Below are 12,712 nucleotides of genomic sequence, written 5' to 3' on the forward strand. Positions count from 1 at the left end.
AAGCCACTCCTCATATGGCTTGTTCTCCATGTTGTGTAATTTCTGAGCGGTTAGACTCAATTGAACCCTCTCTGGGGGAGATTCCACCAAAATCAGCAGAGTAGCAAAAGCAAAGCTTTCAAATGCAACAGTTACTTACACGGGGCGAGCAAGAGAAGCCTTTGTCTATTTAGGATTGCAATGGACTGCAGAGTCTCAATAAAAGTTCAAAAAACATTTATTCGGGTAAAAAGAACTCCATTGTAGATAGAAAGGCTTGGGAGCTGTCTAGTCTACTCCAGACTGGTTTCGAAGGAAAAATAAGTAAGGAAAAATAACAAATATCTACATAGTTACATCTTGCCAGGAGAGATGGCAAGATGCTGCTTGTTAGTTTGAAGAACAAAGGGAGAAGAAGAGAGAACCAAAATGGTTCCAACCTCATGGTCCAGTTTATTGGGGCCATAAAAGACATTCTGACCAATGGGAAGTTAGTGTCCCTGGAGATTCACATTTCTACTAACTTCAAAGTAAGGGATGTGACGTAAACAGGATAGAGTGAAATGCAGTGAAGCCTGTCTAGGCATGCTTTGGAAACAGGGAAAGGATTCCCTCAATCTAACTCTATCATCTATCTGACTACATTTGGACTTGAGTAGGCCAGGGTGATTCCCAACACTCCAGAACTTTGATCCCTGGGGGTCACCCTCCTCTGGACACATTCCATCTTAGAGTCAACATCTCCCTTCCATTGTGGTGCCCATAATGGGACACAGTGGGATTCCAGGTAAAGTCTGCCTTGGTCAAGAGAAGAGAGCATGAGGAGCAATGAAGGTCCGCATAGTCAAAGCCATGGTCTTCCCCATGGATGCGAGAACTGGACCATAAGGAAGGCTGAGCGAAGGAAGAGAGAGTATTTTGGCCACATCATGAGGAGACAGGAAAGCTTGGAGAAGATCACGATGCTGGGGAAAAGGGAAGGAAAAAGGAAGAGAGGCCGACCAAGGGCAAGGTGGATGGACGGTGTCCTTGAAGTGACTGGCTTGACCTTGAAGGAACTGGGGGCGGAGACGGCCGACAGGGAGCTCTGGCCTGGACTGGTCCATGAAGTCACGAAGAGTCGGAGACGACTGTGCGATTGAAGAAGAAGAAGAAGAAAGGCTCCAGCACTGTTTGGCAGAGAAGGCCAAATACCTTGCAAAACTACAACTCCCATTATCCCTTAGCATTGAGCCCTGGCAGTCAAAGTGTTGCCAAACTGCATTGATTCCACAGTGTGGATGCCCCTGCCCTGAGTCTCAATGTTTTTAACAAGTGGCCGTGGGGTTGGACTGGGAGGCCTTTGTGGCCTCGTTCTGTGGCTCCATTGTTGCCTTTGATCCAAACCGACATCATAAAGTTTGATCATCCCGTCTTCTTGGGATGGGACGGTTTGATCAAAGGTGAATCCGGCCGGCTGCGCATCTGCTTTGCTCTTGGCCCAAACGCCTTGTGCCGGCACCATAAAACATCTTGCAATCGGACCCCATGACGAACAGACGGACACCCGCCCAATGATTGCATCCTCCCAAATGGAAAAGTACGCCTGTCCCATCGTCCATAAAACTTTATGACTTTGCAGAGAAATCAAGCAGATCGTAACTCAGATAAGCTTTGCATTTGCAAATGAAGAAAACATTGTGGGCCTTCTCTGGATGCCTCCGCACTGTAGAGTTAACGCAGTTTGGCACTTGAACTCCACCAGCCCTGGCGCAAGGCTATGGGATCCTGGGAGTTGTAGTTTTGCAAGGTCTTCAACGCCTTCTGCCATAAAGTGCCTTTGCTTCAACAAACGATACACCCCAGGATTCCATAGTATTGAGCCGTGGCAGTTCAAGTGGCGCCAAACTGCATTAATTCTACAGTGTAGATACACCCTTGGAGGCATCCTCCAAATGCATCAAAAATATTTTTGTTCCTATCATAGAGTTGGAAGAGACCCCAAGGGCCATCTAGTCCAACCCCTTTCTGCCATTCAGGAAAAGCACCATCAAAGTATCCCTGACAGATGGCCATCCAGCCTCGTTTAGATTAGGAGCTTCCAAGGAAGGCGTTTCCACTAGACTCCGAGGCAGAGAGTTCCACTGCTGAACAGTTCTTCTTACACTCAGGGAGTTCTTCCGAAGGTTCAATGGAATCTCCTTTCCTGTCATTTGAACCCATGCCTCCATTGAGTCCTAGTCTCCAGGGCAGCAGAAACGAAGCCTGCTCCAAAATCCCATCACTTTGAGCTATGGCAGTTAAAGTGGTACCAAACTGCATTAATCCTGCAGTGTAGATGCACCCCTACATTATGGGGAATGTACAACTCTTGAGTCTCCTTGTGGGGAGAAAAAACAGGATGTAAATAATAATAATAATAATAATAATAATAATAATAATAATAATAATAATAGTAATAATAATAATAATAAATTTTATTATTATTATTATTATTATTATTATTATTATTATTATTATTATTATTACTGTGTGTACATATTATTTGTAAGCGGTTCTGAGTCCTCTTTGGAGTGAGAAGGGTGGGATATAAATGACTGAGGATGGTGCATATCGCTGCCTTGCAGCGTTTTAATTTTTTGTATACTTTTTATCATGTTTTTATCATGTTTTATCATGTTTTAATTGTTTTGTTTTTATAGTATATTTGTTGCTGGCCCTCGTGGCAGAATGTAAGCCGCTCTGAGTCCCCTCGGGGAGAAGGGCGGGGTATAAATGCATGTAATAAATAAATAAATAAATAAATGCAGTAAATAAACAAATAATAATAAATAATTTTTCTAAGGAGTCTTTCCCCTCCTGGCTGTGAGTGCATCTTAGTCCAAAGCGAGAGAGAAAAAGGAAAAACAGATCCGTCTGGATGTTATCTATGGAAGAGCCATTTAGATCAAAGATTATGGCAGAAAATGCCTTGAAGTTCAAAAGAGCCTTTTTTCAGGCGCCCAAAGGGAGACGGACAAAGGCCTCCCTCCACATTCAGCCATGCCTTTGCTTTGGCATTTTTCCAGCTCAAGGGACAGCTTCTCAGACCTAGAATCACCCCCTTTTCTATCCTTAAAGGGCCAGAGCAGGGGTCCCCAAACTAAGGCCCGGGGGCTGGATGCGGCCCATCGAAGCCATTTATCCGGCCCCCACGGCACAAGGGCAGAAGGGGGTTGGGCTAAATGACCCAAGGGGTCTCTTCTTCTCTTACAACCCTTATTATTATTGTTATTATTATTGGGTTGTTGTATGTCTTTCGGGCTGTGTGGCCATGTTCCAGAAGCATTCTCTCCTGACGTTTCGCCCACATCTATGGCAGGCATCCTCAGAGGTTGTGAGGTATACCTCACAACCTCTGAGGATGCCTGCCATAGATGTGGGCGAAACGTCAGGAGAGAATGCTTCTGGAACATGGCCACACAGCCCGAAAGACATACAACAACCCTGTGATCCCGGCCATGAAAGCCTTCGACAACATTATTATTATTATTATTATTATTATTATTATTATTATTATTATTATTATTAACATTGAGGCTGGGTGGCCATCTGTCAGGGGTGCTTTGCTTGTGCGTTTGGTGCACAAAGGCAGAAGGGGGTTGGACTAAATGACCCAAGGAGTCTCTTCCAACCCTCTTTTTTTTATTATTATTATTATTATTATTATTATTATTATTATTATTATTATTATTATTATTATTAACATTGAGGCTGGGTGGCCATCTGTCAGGGGTGCTTTGCTTGTGCTTTTGGTGCACAAAGGCAGAAGGGGATTGGACTCAATGGCCCAAAGGGTCTCTTCCAACCCTCTTTATTATTATTATTATTATTATTATTATTATTATTATTATTATTATTAATTAACATTGAGGCTGGGTGGCCATCTGTCAGGGGTGCTTTGCTTGTGCTTTCGGTGCACAAAGGCAGAAGGGGGTTGGACTCAATGGCCCAAGGAGTCTCTTCCAACCCTCTTTATTATTATTATTACTATTATTATTGCTATTATTATTATTACTATTATTATTATTATTATTATTATTATTATTATTATTATTATTATTATTGCTCGGTGGCCAACTATTGTCCGGCCCTCCAACGGTCCGAAGGATTGTGAACTGGCCCCCTGTTTAAAAAGTTTGGGGACCCCTGATCTAACACTACAGGCCTTTCGGGGAGACTGGGAACCCGAATCCCTTTTTCCTCATCAGAGTCAATCTGAGGTTCAGGCGGCTGAGTCACAACACTATTGATCTTTCATCATGCCTGGAGCAGGTGGATTAAAGTCCTATCTGACAGGTAATAAATCCCAGAGAGAGGCACCGCTATGCGCAACCTCTTTGGCAAAATCCTGGAGTGACAACCAGAGCATTGTCCGAAGCAGGATCTTCCTGGACGCTCCTTTCTCGCCAAGGGTTGGCCTGAATCAATGCTCCTCTTTGTGCAGAACGGTCGGGACGTCTTCGGGATGCTCGTGGCGCTATCGCTCCATCTTTCTCCCGAACAAAGGCAGCTTTTCATTGTCCCACCTGGCAGGAACATCTGGGCACACTTGGTCCCTTTCTCCAGGTGTTTTGGACTTCAACTCCCACCATTCCTGGCCTCAGGCCCTTTCCTTTCCCCACTCAGCCGCTTAAGCGGAAGGGGCCTGAGGCCAGGAATGGTGGGAGTTGAAGTCCAAAACACCTGGAGAAAGAGCCCAAGTTGGCCCATGCCGTCTCTAAACTTGATGAATTGTAATTTAACCCTGCGAATGAGCACTGAAATGCTTGCCCTGCCCTGTTTGCATCTGTTTACATCTGTCAATACTTACCGAGCAGAAACCAATATCTGTAAAGAAGGAAGTCAGTTTGCAGAAAAAAGTCAGCAAGAAGGAAGAACCCAGTTTGCAGCCAGAAATCCATATTGTAGTCAGAAGCCCAGTTTGCAGCCCAGAACCGTTTGCCACTTGAAACTCCATTTGCAGCCCGGAACACAGTTTGCGGACCAGAACCCAGATTACAGCCAGGAACCAAAAATGCAGTCTGGAACCCAGTTTGTGGCTGGAAATCCAGTTGGCATCTAGGAATCCAGTTTGCAGCCAGAAACCCAATTTGCAGCCTGGAATCCAGTTTGTAGCAAAAAAGCCAATTTGCAGCCTGAAACCCAGTTTGCGTACCAGAACTCAGATTGCAGCCAGAAATCCAGTTTGCATCTAGGAATCCAGTTTGCATCCAGAGACCCAATTTGCAGCCTGGAACGCAGTTTGTAGCCAAAAAGCCAATTTGCAGCCTGGAACCCAGTGTGCGGACCAGAACCCAGACAGAACCCAGAAATCCAGTTTGCAGACAGGAACCCAGTTTGTAGCCTGGAACCCAGTTTGCGGACCAGAACCCAGATTACATCCAGGAACCAAAAATACAGCCTGGAACCAAGACTGCAGCTGAAAATCCAGTTTGCATCCAGGAACCCAGTTTGTAGCCAGAATTTTGCAGCCTGGAACTCAGTTTGCAGCCTGGAACCCAGTTTGCAGCTGGAAACCCGATTTGCAGTCTGGAACCCAGTTTGTGGACCAGAACCCAGATTGCAGCCGGAACTCCAATTTGCAGCCTGGAACTCAGTTTGCGGACCAGAACCCAAATTACAGACCGGAACCCAAATTGCAGCTGGAAACCCGATTTGCAATCTGGAACTCAGTTTAAGGACCAGAACCCAGATTGCAGCCAGGAACCTAGTTTGCAGACCGGAACCTAGTTTGCAGCTGGAAACCCCAATTTGCAGTCTAGAACCCAGTTTAAGGACCAGAGCCCAGTTTGCAGCCAGTAACCCAATTTGCATCCTGGAACTCTGTAGACCAGAACCCAGTTTGCAGACCAGAACCTGATGACCGAGACCCCGGCTTTCAAATTAATTTGAACCCGCAGCGGAGAGTTCCGCAGATCCACCACCAAAAGGAACGGAGCGGGACCGCAGCAGACTATTATTAAAAGATCTTTTTTTCTTCACTTTCCCCTTCCCTGAACTATGTAACAAATCCCCCAATAAAAGTAGCATTTATTTTAACTGTAACACTCTCTATCTGGTTATTTTGTGTCTTTCTCTGACTCCTTCCTTTGCATGCAATTTCCCTCTCTCTCTCTCTCTCCCCCTCGCTAACCCGTCCGATCTTTAAACCCTGGCGGAGGCTTCGCCCGCCATAGGTTAATACAGCGGACGATACAAATTGGCTCATATCTTTATCAAAATTACCCCTGGCACACTCTTCTTTTAGTCCTAACCCTTTCTAAGGCTCCTGACTCAAGGACCACCAACGGAACCAAAATCGGTCCAGTTTTCGGCACCTCATCAGCTGACTGTCAAACGGAACCGACTGCTCCTTCCAAGCCAGACTGCTCTCTTCCAGCCTTATCCCGGACTTTCCTCTCCCCGCGACCCGCGGGATGGTTTTAGGAGATCCCTGGTCCCTTTCTGTGAACTGGGGATGGGGGGATCGCTCTCCCGCTGGGGAGACATAGTTCTCCAAGGACCTTCACCCTCTCTACAGCTGCCAGGAGGGTGCCTGGACGGGTGCCCCTCCACGTTTCATTCATACCTTCATAATTTTATGAAGGAGAAGAACACTCTTCCCCAGACCTATCCCTGAACTTATGAAATCTTATACTTCCAAAGACTGCAACCCACATGTGCCCCTTCCCCATGCCATCTCTATGAATTCCTTCCACCACAGATGAACTCTTTTCCGCATGTATCCGTGAATTTTCATATTCTATGTACCTGGACACCCTCATGAATCACTGTTGTATGAATTTCTAATCGTTGGGCTAACTTCATGAATTATGAGATCATGCTGCTAAAACTCCACTTTTATGAATTTCCATATTGGGTTCCCCAGATGTTGTGAACTTCGTTCTTATCAAATGTTTTCAAATTGTTTATATCATTCATGATTCCCCTTCATGCAATGTAACCCACCTCTATGGATTCTCCCTTACTTCCTTGAAATCTATCTATCTGCCTATATGTATTTGTACTCTTTGGGATCCCCGGAAAATATGTATTTTTCCCAGCTGGGTTTATGTTCCAACTTTATTTTATTTTTCATTTTATTTCATATAATTGCCAAGTCATGAAATCAGATAGGGAATATTTCGAACTCGACTTGAACTCCAGGACCTGCCCCATTTTCTATGACCCAGGCTTACCTTCCCAAAAACAAAAGGTTAATCCGCTGCCGCTTAACCTAATCAGATTCAGATTGCATGGACAATATAGGGCTTGAGTCACCGAATTCGGAGTATTTTGACCTAAAGGTGATTCGCCCTCAAGGCAAACATTGTCATATCTCCTCCAAAGGAAATCCAGGACACCTCAGGAAGGCGCCCTGCTGAGCCCATCACCACCCATCCTTACTTCCACCTCTGACACCCCAAGACATATCTGAAATCCGTGTACGTGACAGGAACCCTTGATTGCTGTCATTAATCCCTTTAGAATTCGGCCGGGCAGGAATTAATCCGATCCTTCCTGCTCAGTCACTTCATTGTTTCAATAACTCCCGCCTTCTCCTCTCTGATTGGCCCAAGTGGGGACAAAAAGCAGCTCCCTATTGGGCCAGCAGAGCAAGGCGGGAAACGAAAGCCCGCCTCGTTCAACACTCTAGCCTATCCGCGATCAGATGGGCGGGGAGCGGGGCGGGAAATTCAAGGGGCTGTCAGACTGAAACATTGTATAAATATGGCTTTATTTTGGTTATATGGTACGCTAGTAGGCTGAATGATCGCTACTAGTGTCCTTTTCAGCTGAATCGCTCAATAAAGACTCCTTGGCGGATTTTCCTTCAACTTTGGCGGACCTTCTTCATTTCGGCTCCAGGTTGTATTGCGGCTCATATTCTCCTATTGGCTCCGCCAAGGTCCGTTCTCTCAGGACCGGATCGGCTCTCTCCTTAAGGGGCCCGATCCCCTAAAACGCGGTCGACAACAAACCCAGATTGAGCCAGGAACCCAGTTTGCAGACCGGAACCCAGATTGCAGCCAGGAACCCGTGCCTTGTGGGGACCCCATGGACTTCACAGGGTTTTCTTGCGTAAGGGGAAGAGCCCAGAGTCTGTTTTGCCAGCCAGGCCCTTCCTCCGAAATAGATCCCTGGGATTTCTTGCACCTCTCCCATCCCAATCGCAAGGTCAGCTCGGATCTGACGGCGCCTTTAGGGCATTTATCCCCTTGCGCATATTACGCATACATATTTGTGCGGTTCTGGTTTCTTCCTCTCGCAGAGAAGTCAGTTCGGTCCGGGTGAGTCCCTGCAAAAGGAATCTGCAAGGCCAGGCTTCAAGATACGGAAAAGCCGCCGGCCTTAGCTCAGTGATTCTCCACGACAAGGAAGGCATGTTAATCCTCTGCTCTTGTCTAGACTGCTAAGCCGGTGCCATTCTGTGCATCTAAGACCCAATTAGACCAGGGAGCAGGATCTTTGTCTTTCGCAATAACCAGACTGCAATGGAATCCTTCCATGGGGTTATCCGTGGCAAGCGTATGGAACGAGGAAATCATAGAACCCTACGGTTGAAAGGGGCCCCCAGAGGCCATCTAGTCCCCTCCCTAGGGACTGAATCCACAACTCAAGGGCTCCCAAGAGGCCTCCAAAGGGGGAGAGTCCCAAACCCTTTGAGATAGGAAGGGAGCCCCAAAGGCCATCCAGTCCAGCCCACTTTGGCCAGGCAGGAAGACATCGTTCAAACCCTCTCGACACGTGGGCAATGCTTTAAAACAAGGGTCCTCAAACTTTTAAAACAGAGGGCTGGTCCACAATCCTTTAGACTGTGGAGGGGCCGAATTATCATTTGAAAAAAATGCAAAGCAACAACAATGAAAGAACAATGCAATATTTAAAAATTTGCCTTTTAATTTGCCTTTTGTTGTATTGTTATATTGTGTGTTGAGGCCTTGGCCTTTGTAAGCCGCATCGAGTCCTTCGGGAGATGCTAGCGGGGTACAAATAAAGTTTAATAATAAATAATAATAATAATAAAAAGGAAAACAATTGTAACCAACATCAGGATTTCAATGGAAAGTGTGGGCCTGCTAACTGGCCAATGAGATAGTCAAGTTAATTAGGATTGTTGTTGTTGTTGTTGTTGTTGTTGTTGTTGTTGTTGTTGTTGTGTGCCTTCAAGTCATTTCAGACTTTGGGCGAGCTTAAGTCTAAAATTATTTATTTATTTATTTGCTACATTTATTTACTACATTTATATCCCGCCCTTCTCACCCCGAAGGGGACTCAGAGCAGCTGTATGTACATACAATATATTATATTATTAGCATAACACAATATTAGCATTATATATTACTATATTGAACTATACCACTATACTATTATATAATATGTAATATATAACATATAATTAATATTATTGTATGGTATTATTATTAGTATTATATTGTATAACATTATAATATTATTATCAATATTATATGTACATACAATATATTATATTATTAGCATAACACAATATTAGCATTATATATTACTATATTGAACTATACCACTATACTATCATATAATATGTAATATATAACATATAATTAATATTATTGTATGGTATTATTATTAGTATTATATTGTATAACATTATAATATTATTATCAATATTATATGTATATACTATATATTATATTATTAGCATAACACAATATTAGCATTATATATTACTATATTGAACTATACCACTATACTATTGTATAATATGTAATATATAACATATAATTAATATTATTGTATGGTATTATTATTAGTATTATATTGTATAACATTATAATATTATTATCAATATTATATGTACATACAATATATTATATTATTAGCATAACACAATATTAGCATTATACATTACTATATTGAACTATACCACTATACTATCATATAATATGTAATATATAACATATAATTAATATTATTGTATGGTATTATTATTAGTATTATATTGTATAACATTATAATATTATTATCAATATTATATGTATATACTATATATTATATTATTAGCATAACACAATATTAGCATTATATATTACTATATTGAACTATACCACTATACTATCATATAATATGTAATATATAACATATAATTAATATTATTGTATGGTATTATTATTAGTATTATATTGTATAACATTATAATATTATTATCAATATTATATGTATATACTATATATTATATTATTAGCATAACACAATATTAGCATTATATATTACTATATTGAACTATACCACTATACTATTGTATAATATGTAATATATAACATATAATTAATATTATTGTATGGTATTATTATTAGTATTATATTGTATAACATTATAATATTATTATCAATATTATATGTACATACAATATATTATATTATTAGCATAACACAATATTAGCATTATACATTACTATATTGAACTATACCACTATACTATCATATAATATGTAATATATAACATATAATTAATATTATTGTATGGTATTATTATTATCAATATTATATGTATATACTATATATTATATTATTAAAACTGATATAAAAATATTATATTATAAAACTGAAGTTGGGGGCCAGGTAAAGGACCTTGGAGGGCCGCATCCGGCCCCCGGGCCTTAGTTTGGGGAGCCCTGCTTTAAAATGTCTACAAAAAGCAGCACAGTTTTGTGGTCTGAGCATTGGCCTGACTCTGAAGAACAGGTTCGACTCCCCACTCGTCCTCTGGGTGGCCTTGGGCAAGTCATGGAGTCCTAGCTTTGGAAGGGGTCCGTAGAGGTCATCTAGTCCAACCCTGAAGAACCAAAGTCACACTCTCTCAGTCTTAGGGGAAGGCAGACGGCCTCTGAACAAATCTTGCTGTGAAAACCTCACTGTAGGGGGGTTGCCGTCACCCAGAAACAACTTAAGAGTGACACAACAACAAAACTGGAGGCACAAAGGGCATTTGTAAATAAACCCTGTTGTAACACTAATAAATGTTGTGTTATTGATTAGCCTTGCAACAGGACACCAAAGGGGGCAACAGTAACCTTCTTTAACCTTGGTTTTGTTTCTAAATTATGTTTTACCATGTCATTCTTGTTTTCTGCTATTTTGTTATGACATTAAGAATAATTGTATGTTATCTTGTCTATTTTGTATAATGTATGTATTTTATCCTGTTTTGGTGTGTTTACCAGGGCCCCATGTAAGCCGCTCCGAGTGGCTCATTTTCCAATACTTTTGCAGGTTTGTGATCCCACCAGTTCTTTGCTGCTGGGAGGTGGTACTTGAGGCATAAGTTCCAATGGATCATTTGGGCCACACAGTTGTGCCTCTGTTTGTAGTCTGTCTGTGCGATTTTCTTACAGCAGCTGAGGATATGATCCATGGTTTCGTCAGCTTCCTTGCACAGTCTGCATTTTGGGTCATCAGCTGATTTTTCGATCTTGGCCTTAATTGCCTTTGTCCTGATGTCTTGCTCCTGGGCTGCAAGGATCAGGCCTTCTGTTTCCTTCTTTAGGGTCCCATTCGTGAGCCAGAGCCAGTTCTTCTCCTTTTCAGCTTTTCCTTCAGTTTTGTCAAGGAACTTTCCATGCAGTGTTTTGTTGTGCCAGCTGTCAGCTCTACTTTGTAGTGCGGTTTTCTTGTACTGGTTTTTTGTCTGCTGTGCTTTGAGGAGTTTCTGATTTTTGACTTCAATCAAAGCAGGTTCTTCACTTTGCTTGACATATTCTGCCAGGGCATGTTCTTCTTCTTTGACTGCTTGTTTTACTTGTAAGAGTCCTCTGCCCCCTGATCTTCTAGGCAGATACAGCCGGTCAGCATCACTGCGAGGGTGCAGTGAATGATGAATGGTCATGAGTTTTCTTGTTTTTCTGTCCAAATTGTCCAGTTCCATCTGTGTCCAGTTTATAATGCCAGCAGTATATCTTATGACAGGTATGTCCTAGGTGTTTATGGCCTTGATGGTGCCTCTGTTTGTAGTCTGTCTGTGCGATTTTCTTACAGCAGATGAGGATATTATTATTATTATTATTATTATTATTATTATTATTATTATTATTATTATTATTATTATGTCCAGGGTGGGAGAAAGGAAGAACTCTTGTCTGCTGGAGACATGATATTTTGGGCTCCACAGAGGCCATCTAGTCCAACCAAAGTCACACTCTCTCAGCCTCAGGGGAAGGTCAACGATCTCTGAACAAATCTTACCATCACCCAGAAACAACTTAAAAGTGACACAACAACAAAACTGGAGGCACAAAGGGCATTTGTAAATAGACCCTGTTGCAACATTAATAAATGTTGTGTTAGTGATTAGTGTTGCAACAGGACACGAAAAGGGGCAACAGTAACCTTCTTTAACCTTGGTTTTGTTTCTAAATTATGTTTTACTATGTCATTCTTGTTTTTTGCTATTTTGTTATGATATTACGAATAATTGTATTTTATCTTGTCTATTTTGTGTGATGTATGTATTTTATCCCGTTTTGGTGTGTTTACCTGGGCTTGGCCCCATGTAAGCCGCCCTGAGTGGCTCATTCTCCAATACTTTTGCAGGTTTGTGATCCCACCAGTTCTTTGCTGCAGGTACTTAAGGGATAAGTTCCAATGAATCCTTTGGGCCACATAGTTGTGCCTCTGTTTGTAGTCTGTCTGTGCGATTTTCTTACAGCAGCTGAGGATATGATCCATGGTTTCGTCGGTTTCCTTGCACAGTCTGCATT

General features: G+C 42.1%; 1 protein-coding gene across 1 annotated transcript in view; it reads left to right on the forward strand.

The window, feature by feature from the left end:
- Window positions 1-12,712, forward strand: part of LOC100551841 (C-type lectin BpLec) — a 520,120-nt gene that overhangs the window by 281,243 nt on the left and 226,165 nt on the right. The window lies entirely within an intron of this gene.

Source organism: Anolis carolinensis, chromosome 5 (genome assembly GCF_035594765.1).
Source record: "Anolis carolinensis isolate JA03-04 chromosome 5, rAnoCar3.1.pri, whole genome shotgun sequence".
NCBI lineage: Eukaryota > Metazoa > Chordata > Lepidosauria > Squamata > Dactyloidae > Anolis > Anolis carolinensis.